The following is a 15,314-nucleotide window of genomic DNA, read 5'->3' as shown; positions in this document are numbered from 1 at the left end:
ACAACATCAGCTATAGCCATTTGTGGAAGCAAATCAACAAGCGCAATCTTGGAGATCAATCAACGCCACAATCAAGGAGGGGGATATTAACTTTGTAACAGCAGAGTAATGGCGAATCATCAAGATAGCACACAAGGTGGATCTACACTTCATAATGGTCCAGAGCAAATATGGAAGGTCGGCTCAAGCATCTATAAATAGAGAGAGATGAACTATGTAAGGCTTCATTCAAGCTTACCCCAAGAAACTTGATACGTAGGCAACTCTTATCCCAAAAAGAGTGCAGTCATTCTCTATCACCCAAATCATCAGGTCGTTGTCCAGTAAACACAAATATCTATAGCTCTCAAACTATCTGCATCAATACCCTTCGCCACCCTATTCATATTAAAGTCCCACTTATCACCCCATCTCCTCTTCAAGTTATAATTCCTCTCCATTAAACAAATATTTTCAATACTGTCAAAAAGATAGAATAGTATCAAATTAACCCTTCTATCAAAAGCAAAGATGAATTTCTTAAATTATAAAATCTAAACATGGTTTACTGTCTCACGATCGGAGATCCAAATCCTAATATATATTCCTCAAAAACAACAAAACCTTATTGTATACATTGCAACATATTTTCTGTGATAAGAATGAATAAAACAATAAAAGGTGTGAACGTGGATAGAAACATACCTTACTACACAAGTAAAACAAGAACATGGAGAAGAAAATTGGAACTTTTATTTCTTCTCTTCTCAAACCTAACTATTTCTATCTTTTAAGTCTGATAATTATTCTGCTACCACAAGTTCTCCTTTTATAGATATTCTAACTCCAGAACCGTAAACCAATAGGACTAGATTTTCAATATTGATCCAACAATCAATTTTCTAATTCGCTTATATAACAATCATATATATTAGTTTTCTAATTCGCTTAAGCTTCGTAAACAATCAGTTTTCTAATTCGCTTAAGCTTCGCCTTTTATTAGTTTATCTTCAATAGACCTTGTTATATATGTTATCTTTTTTAGATCTTTTCATTCTATCCGCTACTAATTTGAACCAAGTTCCCAATCTATTCTAATGTGTCCAACCTAATCAATTAACAACCCAACAATAATATAGCATTTGCCGACCCTTTTCAACAATAAAAGAACAAGAAAATCTGTTCTAGCCTTTGAATTACCGCTAGAAAGAATTTCCGCTCGAGTTGCCGATCATTTGAATTGCCACTCGAGTTGCATTGTCGATCCCAATCCCATAAATACTTGCATTGCCGATCCCATAATGCCGCTAGCATTGCCGAGCCCATAAAAGTGGCTCGCATCGCTTGCATTGCCGATCCCATAATGTCGCTCGCATCGCTCGTATTGCTGAGCCCATAAATGTCGCTCGCATTGCCAATCCCATAATCCAATTGTCGATCCTTCTCTATCGAACTAAACCAAATTAAATCTTTGACTTAATATGTGTTTTTCTTTATCTCCCAGTAAAGCAGAAAGAGATAAATTAAATGCCAAGTCCAGTTTAAATGTTTCTGAAAGAGAATCCACTGACGTGTACGCCAAATAAAGAAGTGCACTCCTATAGAATTCAGAAAATTCTCGACGACATTTATGGTATTGAGATGAAACCCAGTAGTAGCTTGCATAAACAGATGGATCAATATCAGTCATGCTATCAAGGGTAGTCTTCCCATCATCCAAGAGGTTTTTGCAGTCTTTTTGGTCATGTTTCAACCCCCACCTACATGGCAAACGTCCATTAGTAGGGGTTTCTATTTTATTCATTTAATCGACAAGGCTAAAACCCAATTTGCAATACCATGGATCAATGTACAAGCCCATTAACTCATGTGTCTAAGGCTGAACCTTAGCCACATGGCTTGCCACTAATGTACATTGATTTATGTCTAGATTCATTTCTTATCAAAGAGATAATTATCAGTTGAAAGTTATAGTCTATCACAATTACTCAAGCTACAAGATTACTTGAGCTACAAGGACTCTCTACTCTACCTATATAAATACCAAACTATATTTCATAAAGAACTACGTGGAAACTTAATCCCTAGAGAATAGATCTTGGGTAAGTAGGCAGCCATTATCTTGGTTCAGTTTCATCTCCCCCAACATCAAATTTCTATTTCTTAGTGCGTTCTTTACCATTGCTCTCGTTGTGTTGAAGCAGTTTATTGCCGAAACATAATTAGCGCCGTCTGTGGGGAATTTAGAATTCATTATCACATGAAACAATCAAGATAGTAAGCACAAGAAGCAGACCAAATAGTCAACATATTCCTCCTGCTAATAGGAATTGCAACCCTCGAAATTCAAATCGGCCAATTCAAGAACCGTTGAACATTCAAGTTGCTCCTAGTGGTAAGATCAATTCTCAACATCCAACCGTAGCAGCGCCACCACCACCACCACCAGCTCCGCTACAGCCACTCCTAATACGGTTGAGAGTGAGTTACGATGAGTCATGACCAGTGCATACTCTAAGAGTAATGACCCTATTACCCGTACTTATGGGGAGAATCGGATTGGCAGGGATAACTACTACCCTAGACATGTCCGATCTCAAATGGAAGATTTACCTCTGAGAAGCAATTTCAAGGAAGACCGCCATCCGAGATATGTCCGACATGACTGGGAAGGCGGGCATCCCAGACAAGAGCAACAAAACATGGAGAAGTGGTATAATTATACCGACCACCCGCCAAGGGTGACTACCGCCTAGACAGCTGGTTACGAGGATAGACAAAGACAATCACCGGTCGAGTGATCGTGCGTACGCCAAAGATCTCTAACTCCAATAAGAGATAATGGAAGGTATCCTTCTCCACATGGACACGATCGGGGGTGTCCAGTTGTTCGAGCCAATACTTTAACTCTAATAGAATAACAGTTGAAAGAGTTGATTGCAAAAGAACTTAACGATAGAGAGTCAAGGGATGTAAGAATGAAAAACTTGATAAATGATGATGGCGTGCTTGATAAGTTTTAAGCCGACATTCAGGAAGCTTACCACCATCCCGACTTCAAACAACCCGATTTTGAACTTTATGATGAGTCGGAAGGAGATCCTGGCTTGCATGTTCTATCGTTCAAAAATAAGTTGGTGTTATGGGGTGGAGATGATCCGCTCATGTGTAAACTCTTTCCATCAACTCTAAAGGGAGAAGCATTACGCTGGTTTAGTGAGTTGCCTTCAAGATCAATTCACCAATACAATGAACTAGAAAATCAGTTTGTTAATCATTTCCGCCACAATTGCAAGACGCCAAAGGATGTCAACTCACTTTTGAACATCAAGCAACAACGTGATGAAAAGTTACGTACTTTTGTTACTAGGTTTCGGAAAGCAGCAGCACCGCCGCCGCCGCTACCGCAAACGGCGGTACAAACGCCTCTGAAAGAAGGCGTCGCGGAAGAAAGTATAAGGAAAAACTTCATCCCAGATTGGACCGACCTGACAGGGAAGGCCGACCTCGCAGATTTGTAGAAAATCGTCATCCTAGACAGGTCCGTCCAGACAGGGAAAAAAGGCGTCACGGAAGAAAGTATAAGGAAAAATTTCATCCCAGACTAGACCGACCTGACAGGGAAGGCCGACCTCGCAGATTTGCAGAAAATCGCCATCCTAGACAGGTCCATCCAGACAGGAAAAAAAGGCGTCACGGAAGAAAGTATAATGAAAACCTTCATCCTAGACTGGACCGACCTGACAGGGAAGGCCGACCTCGCAGATTGGAGAAAAACTACCATCCCAGACAGGTCCGACCAGGCAGGGATGGAAGGTGTCACAGAAGCAACTAGAGGGAAGACCACAATCCCAGATAAACTACCGACCTAGATAGGTTGGTTACACGCAAAGAAAAAGACAATCTCCAGTCAGACCCGAAAGTGTGTACCGCCTAAAATCTCTAACTCTTGTAAGAGGTAATGGCATGGTGTCATCTTCCACATAGACTCGACCGGGGGCGTCTGTCTGTTTAAATCTTCTGGATAAAATGGATTTCACCCCACTTAACACGAAGTCCCTTTGATGTAACTTCCCACTCATCGTAAAGTTCATCTGAACCTTAACGAAGCTTGTCCGATTCATCCGTATCCGTTGCCACGAATTTCCGAACTGGTGGATGCCACTTTGGGCTTCCAACGCCTATCTTTCATGAATGCTTCTTCAGGGTACTACCAGATCTCTTTAATGTGGATGACCAAGAGTTCACCGCCTTCATTACCAACCAAGGCATTTTCTGCTACACTGTTATGCCTTTTGGTCTGAAAAATGCCGGTGCAACCTACCAAAAGCTTGTCAATACAATTTTTTCCGATCTGCTGGGAAAAATAATGGAGGCTTATATCGATGATATAGTCGTTAAATCGAAGCATACTGGTGATCATCTTTCCGATCTTCAACTTGTTTTTGATAGGCTTACGAGTATAACATGAGACTCAATCCCGACAAATGTTCTTTTGGCCTCTCTTCTGGAAAATTTCTGGGATACCTCATGACTCGTATAGGTATTGAGGCTAATCCCCGATCGATCTGGCGCCGTTATTGATATGTCATCACCAAAAAATAAGAAGGAAATTCAACGACTTACTGGTCAGCTTCCCGCTCTTCATAGATTTATTTTTAAATATTCCGATCGTTGTCATCCCTTCTTCTAGACTTTAAAGGGGGCGGCAACTTTGAACATTGATTGTGAGATGGCATTGCAACAACTGGAGAAATACTTGGTCAGTCCTCCTATATTGACAAGTCCTTTACCGGGTCAACCTAGTGGCATATACCTGGCAGCTACAACTCAAGCTTTGTTAGTGATGTTCTTTTCATTGATGATGGTAGACCCGTCTTTTTTATTAGTAAGACTTTCACCGGAGCTGAGTCTCGTTATTCAAAGATGGAAAAAATTGCACTTGCATTGGTTCATATCGCTCACCGATTGAAACCATACTTCCAGGGGAGGTTGGTCAGAATTATACTGAAAATCCCTTACGCAAGATCTTTCGTAATGCACAAGAATCAAATAGATTAGCCGAATGGAAAAGTTATCTTAGTGCATATAGCATTGTCTTTGAAAGTCGTACTACTGAAAAAGGACATGCTCTGGCTTCTTTGATAGCTGATTTTCCGATTGATGATTCTCCTATTGACGATTTCTTGTACCAAGAAGAATCTATGGAAGATATTCTGCCGCCAATAACTGGGGGCGACGAAGACCAACATGAAAACGCAATTCCTAATCCCATTGACCTATGGATTGTTTACTCAGATAGCTCCCATAGTAAATCTGGGTCTGGAATTGGATGCATTTTTTGTTAAACTCGGCGGAGAAAAGATTGGGAAATCTGTACAACTTAGCTTCGCCGCTTTATATAACGAAGCCGAGTATGAGGATGCCATTTATGCCTTGAGAACAACTTTGCCACTGGGAGCGCAAAAGCTCCAGTTATACACGAATTCTCGCCTTGTTGCAAATCAGTTTGGTGGGTCTTTTGAAGCAAGAGATGAGCGTATGACGGCTTATCTTAGTTTGATACATAGTCTTGCTCGACAATTTGATAGCATCTCTATCACTCAAAGACCCCGAAATGACTTACGTCATGCAAAGTCATTGGCTTATCTCTCCGCCGCCGGTAGAAATGAAGGACTTGACACATCACTTTTGCAGTCATCTTTTCGTCAGTCTAAGTTTGAACGTTTTTACGCTCGCTTATTCATTACTATCATTACGAAAAAATCTGACGAAGTTACCACATTTAGCTTTTTCAGTCTAAGTTTTAACGCTTTTTACGCTCGCTTAGTCATTACTATCGCTACAATAAAATCTGACGAAGTTACCACATTTAGCTTTGTCAGTCTAAGTTTGAACGCTTTTTACGCTCGCTTAGTCATTACTATCGCTACGACAAAATCTGACGAAGTTACTACGTTTAACTTCGCCAGTCTAAGGTTTGAACACTTTTACGCTCGCTTAGTCCATTACTATTGTTCCGACAAAATCTGACGAGGTTACCACGTTTAGCTTCGTCAGCCTAAGTTTGAACGCTTTTCTGCTCGCTTAGCCTAATTTTGCAAAGTTAAGTACGCATTGGGGGCGTTTTTCTCTACGTGGGGGCGTTTCGTTCTATTTTCTTTCAACTGCATAAATCTACAACATTGTCAGTTTTCTGTAGGTATGTTATCTGACACAACAACAATATTCAATAACAAACCCATCTTTATTTTTATTTTTCATCAAAAGAAGTTTTAGCTCTATGGTATTACATTCACACAATTACCTAATCAATTGTCTCTATCAATTGTCTTACGGTTGTTCGATTAAATCTTCATTTTCTTCTTCGAAATCTGCATTCGCTTCACTTAGCACTTTCAGTTAACTATTTTCCGCAGTCATTCTTTTTTCTAAGGCATTGTGCCGCTCTTTCTCAACGAAACTTCTGTCAGTTTCTTTAATTCTTCTACGACATTAATTGACGTCTTTCTGTGCTAAACTTTTCTCCGTCGACTCTTTGTGAATATAATTTGCTCGTAATACCGTCGTTTCTCCGTGCGGCGAGAATTCGCATTACGTCACCTACTTTCTCCAGCTTCATTATTTTTTATAAGACATTAAGTCAAACTTTCTGAATGAAAAACTTTCCGATTTAAACTTTTCGTCAACTTCATTATTTTTTCTAAGGCATTGTGCCGATCTTTCTACGAAAAATTTTCCGAGCGAAAATTTTCGTCAACGTCATTATTTTTTCCGTGGCATTGTGCGATTTTTCTCCAAAAAATTTCCGGCGAAAATTTTCACAAAGATCATCATTATTTTTTCTAAGGAATTCTGCCGATCTTTCTACGAGAAATTTACCAAGTGAAAATTTTTGACAGCTTCATTATTTTTTCTAAGGCATTAAGCCGAACTTTCTGAGCGAAACTTTCCGAGGCTCGTACAACTGTCGTTTCTCCGTGCGGCAAAACTTCGCATTACGTTAACTTTCTAAGCGAAAACTTTATTCAGTTTCTTTATTATTATTTTTTTCTACGGCATTGTGATCTTTCCAATTGAAACTTTTCGTCAATATATTTTGCTCGTAATTCCGCCGTTTCAACCTGTGACGAAAATACAAATATTTTCGTTAGTCTTTCAGACTTAACCAAAATTTGAAGCTAACTAGAAAAAAAAAAAAATATATATATATATATATATATATATATATATATATATATATATATATATATTGACATACCTGTTTCATGCTGTCGATTTTTTTTTTTTGCCGCCGCTTTGTCATATTCTCCGAACTTTTCTCCGTCTTCTTCGGCAGCCCAAAATAATTCAAGTACTAATATTTTCCGTAGTTCTTTAAGTGACCATCGCCGTGGCGTTGTGTTCGTTGTATTTGTCACCTTCTTTCCACCTCACCAAGTCTACGATCGTCATCGAGTTTTTTTCTTCTCGATTATTATTCATCCGTGTAATACGGTCGTTTCTACCTAAAAAAAAAAAATCGGGTCAGAAAGCTCAAAAACCGGGTTCACTGGGCCAAATCGGTGCAACACAGGTACGGTGCCCTTCCTTTACTGGCGTTGCACCGTATTATGTTTGTTCCTTTTAGTTCCGCATGCCCGGGCCAAATTAAGTAAAAGTGGTTACAGTGCCTGTCCTTGGCTATCGATGCACCGTATCATGTTTGTTGTTTTCAGTTTTGAATACTGGCGCCACCATCATCTCTCACAACCACAGAGTTTCGTTTTTTTCTTTCTTTCTTTTTACATCCGTAGCTTCTTCCACATACACTTTTCTCCTTCTATACACACCGCCCCAAGTCTTTATCTCCACAAAGGTTCATGGCGACAGCACTACAGCGGATAGACATCGTGTTTGTTGATTTCGGGCGTCATCTTCTTCAGCGTTTTCTCCAGAGTTTCGTGTCCTCCACATGCAATTTTCTAGCTTTATCCACACCAACGCAAGTCTGTATCTAAAACAATGATTAATTGAGAGAGACGTACCTGTTGGTCGACGCAACGATGGATCACAGATGTCACACCCCGAATTTCAACAGAATTCGGAAAAAACATTATTTGTTCCCGACTCTTCGATCTCCGAGGTGTGACGCACTCTCCACTCCCAAAAACCCATCAACAGTTTAAATATGCGGATAATTAAAAAAACCAAATAAAAGTTCCATTATACAAATGTCATCTTCATTACAAAAATTTACAAATGAAAATACGTAAAACATCGTCTAGACTGAAAATCTATATCACCTCAAGGGAAACAAAACACAACCTGAGATGCAACGCTAACGCAAACCACAAGCAGCAACCACTCTTCTTCAACACTAAACCTATCAAAACTTATCAACTATGTTCATTGAATGAACACACCCGATAAGCAAACATGCAAATCGGGTCAGCATTATAAAAATGCTGGTGTGAGTAGCTCTAAAAACAACATATACTTATACAAATATATACATAATCCATACGGCAGTTAGTTCCTCCACCGAGGCGCCTTAACTTTTAACGACTAATACAACATCCTTAAGTTCAATAACTAAGGCAGGTAGTTCCTCCACTGAGGCGCCTTAACTTCCCACTAACCACACAACAAACTATACGCATCATAAATAAGGCATGTAGTTCCTCCATCGAGGCGCCTTAGGTTCTAACTAAACAAATAACCAACCCAACATATTACCATAATTAGATTATTTCAGGCTTTCTTTGCGTGTCCCTAAAATTCACGTCGTATCTATGTCTTACCTAGTTTCCCTGGCTACCACAATCGCTACCCAACGCCGAACATGTACATCCACATGCCTCCCCTTACATAATGAACCACTCGCGTGCGAACCACCCCGAAGAGATGCGCGCGACACCGTAAATCCTCACACGGAAGCAATTATGTAAGTAATGCCACTATTCGGCATAAAATATCGCGCATCATCGTTCTATTTTGCGAACGGAATAATCAAGCCACTATTCGGCTACGCCCGGGGGGTCATTCAAATTTTATGAAACGCCGGAGGGCCAATCACATTACTTACTCCCGAAGGCCATTCAGATTAATCGAACGCCGGAAGGGTCACCAAGGCCATTCGGATTAATCAAACGCCGGAAGGGCCAATCACATGAGTTGTGGTATCTAGGTTCTAGGATTTTTAAGTTCGTAATTTATTCAAGTGTCATACATTAATGACTCATAATAAATCCATTATATCACGCGGTGTCAATTGCCTTATTGCACTAAGCCACAATATATAGAAATATCTCAATATATCTCATAACCATTTTCATACTTTCACGTGCCAATATATTATTGTACTACACCACACTCCCATGGGCAAATATTCACCAATACTATGTTACCTCATAGTAGTATCTCACATATATAATAATGGAGCGTTTATATAAATTTCTCCAAGATATTACATTAATATATATATCCCAACATATGATATCATGTCATAATGCTTCAACGTATCGCATACATTTTTATTATAACGTATTAGGAATATAATGTCTCCTAACATCTCAATATCGTCACGTGTCAAAAATACACAACATCAATGTCAAATCTTTCTTAGATAATGACAACCAAATTTATACAAGCTTCCACAAAGATTTTATTACTATATGTGTCCATATAATATACAACATAAAACGTAACACAATTAGGATGTATCCACACCCACAATCAAAGCCCAATATATATATATGTTTTTACACACTACTCACGTCAAATCTAAATTAGATAATGACCAAGCAAGTTATATAATATCGACAATATTTTATTACTATATTTGTCCATACAAATCAAATAGGTGAAAAACTGGAAAAGTCAACATTTCATAGTCAACGGTCAAAGTCAAAGTCAAAACGTCATGGTCAACATGTCATGGTCAAAGTCAAACTATTGTTTCTATGTTCAACAGGTTCATAGTCATAGCCATGGTTCATGGCTAAGGTCAAAGGTGCATGGCTCATGGACTCATGACCAAGGTAATGGTTCGGACCCAACTGGCCAAGCCCAAACCTTAGAACCCGAAAATCTAAACATTTAAAGACCCAATTAGATCTATTTTAAGTCCAATGGACTGGTCCCAAGCAATATTAGAAACGGCCCAAAAGTTGTTAAGTTAAACTGGTCCACAAATACAAATGAAACGGACCCATAGACTAATATTAGAACTGGTCCCAAACTTAATAAAAATCGGGCCCAAACAAAACTACAAGATTTCAGCCCAATCAAAACAACCAAGGCTTTGGCCCAACAATCTAAACCGGCCCAAAAACTTTAAATTAAACTGGCCCACAAAACAAATCTAAGTTCTGGCCCAAAGACTTAAAAGAAAATGGACCAAACCAACTAAAAAAAGAATCCGGCCCATCCAAACAAAACAAGCTAAGGCCCAATAACTGAAACTAGAATCCGGCCCAAACCAAAACAACCTAAAATCGGGCCCAACAACAACCAAGGCCCAAGCCCAACCCGACCTACAGGTCTTCTTCTTCTCCACCTCCCTCACCAGCAGCTCTTCTCCACCGCTTCCAGCCACCAGCCACCACTCACCGGGACTCTAACCCAAACCAAACCAACTCGGTTTTACAACCCCGAAAAAACCCCATCTTTTGCTACCCTCAAATCTCGATTCCTCACCTCCAACAGCCACCGAATCGCGCCGGCCACCACCCCTCACTTCCTCATCACATCAGTTTCATTCCTCATCGAAAATCAACAACCTTTAATGAACACCACACACTTTTATGGACTGTCGATATCACTCCCCAAAATCAGATCTCGACCGCCATTAACACAGGTTCAAAGCTTCACACAACACCCAATCTCCGGTCCACCATCACCCCACTACCACCATTCATCAAACTCCCAACCCACCATACCAAATCGCAGTTCAAAACATACAAAAAAACCCAACACCACCACACTATCCGCAAGATTACCATTCTAACATTTATAGGCCAGAGGAGGAGGTTTGGGGCTCGCGCCTCCATTAATAACCACCTACGAGTCTTTGGATAGTCCTATAATCTAACAAAACTAAACACTAACCATAAGAATAATTTTCGAAGAGACGAGCAGAACATGAAAAACGCACAGAACATGGTTTTGGAGTAAACTATCTCTATATACGAGAAAAAAAAATAAGAAAAATAAACTGTTCACAATAACAGTTTATATGGACAGCCGACAGAATATATCGACATCGAACAGAACGAACTGGTAGAACAAGCAAAACTTATATAGCTTGGACAGTAAATTCGTAATCTAAACAGACAAAAATTATAATTTTAGTAGTGGTGAAAGATAAACTCTACTCACCTGTATTAGAACTCGACGAATCCTCCTAATCCGAGTCGTCGCGCTCCACCCTCCAGCAAACAAGCTGCCTCCATTTTCATTATTTTATTTTTCTCTGAACCCTATTCTCTAGAACAATGTGTTTATATATTTGGGTCCTAAAACCCAAGCCCAACCCAGACTCGGGCCCAAAAACCAGGCCCACGTATCCCGAGTCCAATCCGACGAATTTTGAAAATAAATAATTAAATTAATTAATTAAATAGATAAAAACGTATTTTAAACATACGGGCGTTACAACAGAGTTATTAAGCAGCAGTGTTGGGGTTACTGCTGACGACAGAGCTGACAACGCCAACTCTCTTATTTTTGTTTTGCACCACGAACACATGGCTGTGCTATAGCTTTCTATGACTTCAGGGTAAGGACGTGCAGCGCTCAACACTGATAACCCCTGGTTCTCGTATCTGCTGAAGTAAGGTCGTGTTGGTTTCTTAACTTCCATGCAGAACTCTCGTCAGGTTGTCGGGTTTGTGTTTCGACAATGGAGTGACGATACTTGTTTATGAATACTTGCCTCAAGGAGCCTTGGCCACGTTTTGTTTGATGAGCGTCACTATTTTTTATAGATTGGAATATGCGGCACAGCACTTATATAAGGTTCGAGCTGTTTTCCAGTACCGGTGGGATTCTTCTCTATTCCAAACTTCATCTGTCTATCAATTCTTATCTAGTTTACATTCTTATCTCATCCGAAACCTTTGAGTCCAATTAGTATTTAACTTCCTTTTATTACTATTATTACTATATTGCCCCTACGTATAATTTCAACAGACTAATCCTAGTATCAATATTCCGGTGGTACGCATCATCGAAATCAACTTTCGTAGTATTGTCAAGTAATGCGTTCGGTACAGTTTTCGCAATCAATTTCTTTTGAAATTTTTTCTGTGCATTTTTCAGCCATTTTTTAACTACATTGCGTCCCATATACGTTAGTTTGACATTATTTCGTCTTCGATAATTCACGAATTTTTTCCGATTGTCTATTTTCCTATCGTTTACGTTCACACAACACTTTGTTATACATTCCGCTTACTCTTTTCTTATTCCAAGTTTTTCTTGATTTTTCTTTTCTTCTTTGCCATGTGAACTTTGTTCGCATGACAAAGAGGGGGCGGTGTTTCAACCCCCACCTACGTGGCAAACGTCCATTAGTAGGGGTCTCTATTTTATTCATTTAATCGATAGGGCTAAAGCCCAATTTGCAATATCATGGATCAATGTACAGGCCCATTAACTCATGTGTCTAAGGCTGAACCTTAGCCACATGGCTTGCCACTAATGTACATTGATTTATGTCCAGATTCATTTCTTATCAAAGAGATAATTATCAGTTGAAAGTTATAGTCTATCACAATTACTCAAGCTACAAGATTACTTGAGCTACAAGGACTCTCTACTCTACCTATATAAATACCAAACTATTTTTCATAAGAAAACTACGTGGAAACTTGATCCCTAGAGAATAGATCTTGGGTACGTAGGCAACCATTATCTTGGTTCAGTTTCATCTCCCCCAACATCAAATTTCTCTGTTTCTTAGTGTGTTCTTTACCATTGCTCTCGTTGTGTTGAAGCAGTTTATTGCCGAAACAGGTCCCCTTTCTCAAGTCGAAACGCAGCTATCTGCAACTTGGAGTAGAGTATTGGCTCTTAAATTCGCAGTTCCTTTGTGGTATTAGCTTTTTTTACTACGTTAGAGATTTGACTCTCTAATTTGATGCGAAAGTGAACTCAAAGTTCCTTACTCACGATCTTCGTTTCGTAAAGTTGGAATAAGGATTTGAACCAACCTAAAGTCTAGGACAACTACAAATTGGTTGTTACTCTTAGGGAACTAATGAGTAAGTTTACTACTAATGCTAGGTTTCTTTCATATACAAACATTAAAGAAAAAACATTAAGATTTGAAATCATGCAATTAATACAAAATTCAATTTACTAAAGAAAAGGTGGAGAGCTAATCCTCCTCATGTGAAAATAACATTTAGTTGTTGATTTGAAAAGGTTTATTTGATTCTTCCTAGACTCATAGACAAGCCCTAATGGAAGAAAACTTTATCCCTAACATGTATGGCTCATTAAAGAGTTCATACATGCTAGCAAGTAGAACCAAGCAATGACTTATCTCTAAGCTCATTACTTTGATTCCTAACTAGACACTACACCAACTATCATTTTGGGATAGGATGTAGGTCTAGTTGTTCTTCCTAACAACCTGCCAAGCCAACCACAAATATTCTCCCTCACATGAGATGGATTAACTCCCCAAAAGAGAAGTTAGCTCATGATCCTTGGGATGATGAATTACAAGCTAGAAGAACAAAAGAGAGAGAAAGAAGAAGAAGAAAAACTAACTAAACTCACTTGCTTTTTATTTATTTCCTAGAAGAAAACCAAGGTTTCCTCCATTAAAACTATTACAAGCTTTCTTACAAAACAAAAAACTAAATAATAAGAATGACTAAGGAACTAAAATAATACAAGGTAAGGAAAAGAAGTCAAGGGAGTAAATGGAGTGTCCCCCCCCCCTTGTTTTGTTTTCTTCTTCATTTGAGAGACATCTCATTTCCTCCCATGTGAAACATCAAACCACATTTACTTCATTTTTATCCACCACATTAAAACAAAGTGACACCTTGCATTTTTTTCACTATTAACACCTAATATAATTAATTACATGCAAGGTGTCAACTTTGCACCAATAATTTGTCATTTTTGTCTTGACATGCTCCATAATTGATGACTCATCCAATCTTGTGGGCCCGTATAGTGGGTCCTATGTGTAGTCCAATGGCGGTCCGGTCTTTGGGCAATTTTACAACTTCCCGCCTATGCGTAGAGTTCATCGCCCTGATTGTCTGAGCAGCTCACTTGTCTCATTCGGAGTCCTGGTTCAAGAGGTAGGAGCTTCGGAAGTTTGATGCTTCTGTGCGGATTTGGAAGAATTCATATACATGTCGTTCCTCGTGCTTTATCGCAGGTTTAAACCATATTTCCATGTTTACTGCGAATACCTGCAAAAGTTTGAAAACATAACTATTAAACACATAGTTAACCAAATTTATATGTCTCAACGGGGTTTCATAATACACTTTTGGGTGCTTATCACTTTGTATCTTGAAGCTTTTCAATAATAGCTTGAAGAAAAGTAATAGCTTCTAGTCTTTCAGGAAACTGGCGAGACACTAAGACAGCAAAGTACGAGAGCTTAAGCGGGTTGATCTTAGTCTCAAATTCCGTAATGAAGTTGTTTGTCAATCAAAGCATTCCCAGCTTGAAAGACGTGGAGTGAGATGAACTGATCGAGCTTAAGAATGAGTTGATGCCAGAGCTTCCTTTCATACAAATCAGCTAACTCGGTGTACCATTCCGCTAGTTCTGGGTTTGATTCATGTTGCGAATCTAAAGATTGCAAACCCACCATGCTTTTTTAAGTTTAAGTTTGATCCCCATATCTAATTAACCCATATCTAATTTAAGTTTGATCCCCCCATAACACCTATCAAAAAGCCCGTGGGCTATAAGTCTATAACCTTTCATCTTTAACCATTTTAGTGTATTTACCAAACTGCCATTATATATTTTTTTTACCATTATACAATAAATTCAACTATATCAAACTCCAAATTTATACCGAACTCAATATAAATTATATCAAGAAAGAAATTTCTATTTGTCTTCAACTCCCATCATTTTTATTTTTACTGATTTACAAACCTACCAAGTACCTTAAAAATTAGGGTTAGATAGACTTACCCCTCCCCCCCCCCCCGATTACTAGTTACAAATTAGTATTACCCCATTTTCAAAAATATTAGTGATACCCCCCCATTTTGTAAGATCCAACGGTCAGATTTCTTCATCTGAAAAAAAAATCATCTCGTAGCCGTTGGATCTTGCAATTGGGGGGGTATCACTAATATTTTTGA

The 15,314-nt window shown here is 39.0% G+C and overlaps 1 pseudogene; it reads right to left on the bottom strand.

Moving 5' to 3' along the window:
- Window positions 1-1,432: 1,432 nt before the first annotated feature.
- LOC147477809 (26S proteasome non-ATPase regulatory subunit 13 homolog B pseudogene) lies at window positions 1,433-14,809 on the bottom strand (annotated as a pseudogene).
- Between the last annotated feature and the right edge of the window lie 505 nt (window positions 14,810-15,314).

The sequence above is a fragment of the Coptis chinensis genome, chromosome 9 (assembly GCF_015680905.1).
Source record: "Coptis chinensis isolate HL-2020 chromosome 9, ASM1568090v1, whole genome shotgun sequence".
Classification (NCBI taxonomy): domain Eukaryota; kingdom Viridiplantae; phylum Streptophyta; class Magnoliopsida; order Ranunculales; family Ranunculaceae; genus Coptis; species Coptis chinensis.
This window is presented reverse-complemented; position numbering and strand designations above follow the sequence as displayed.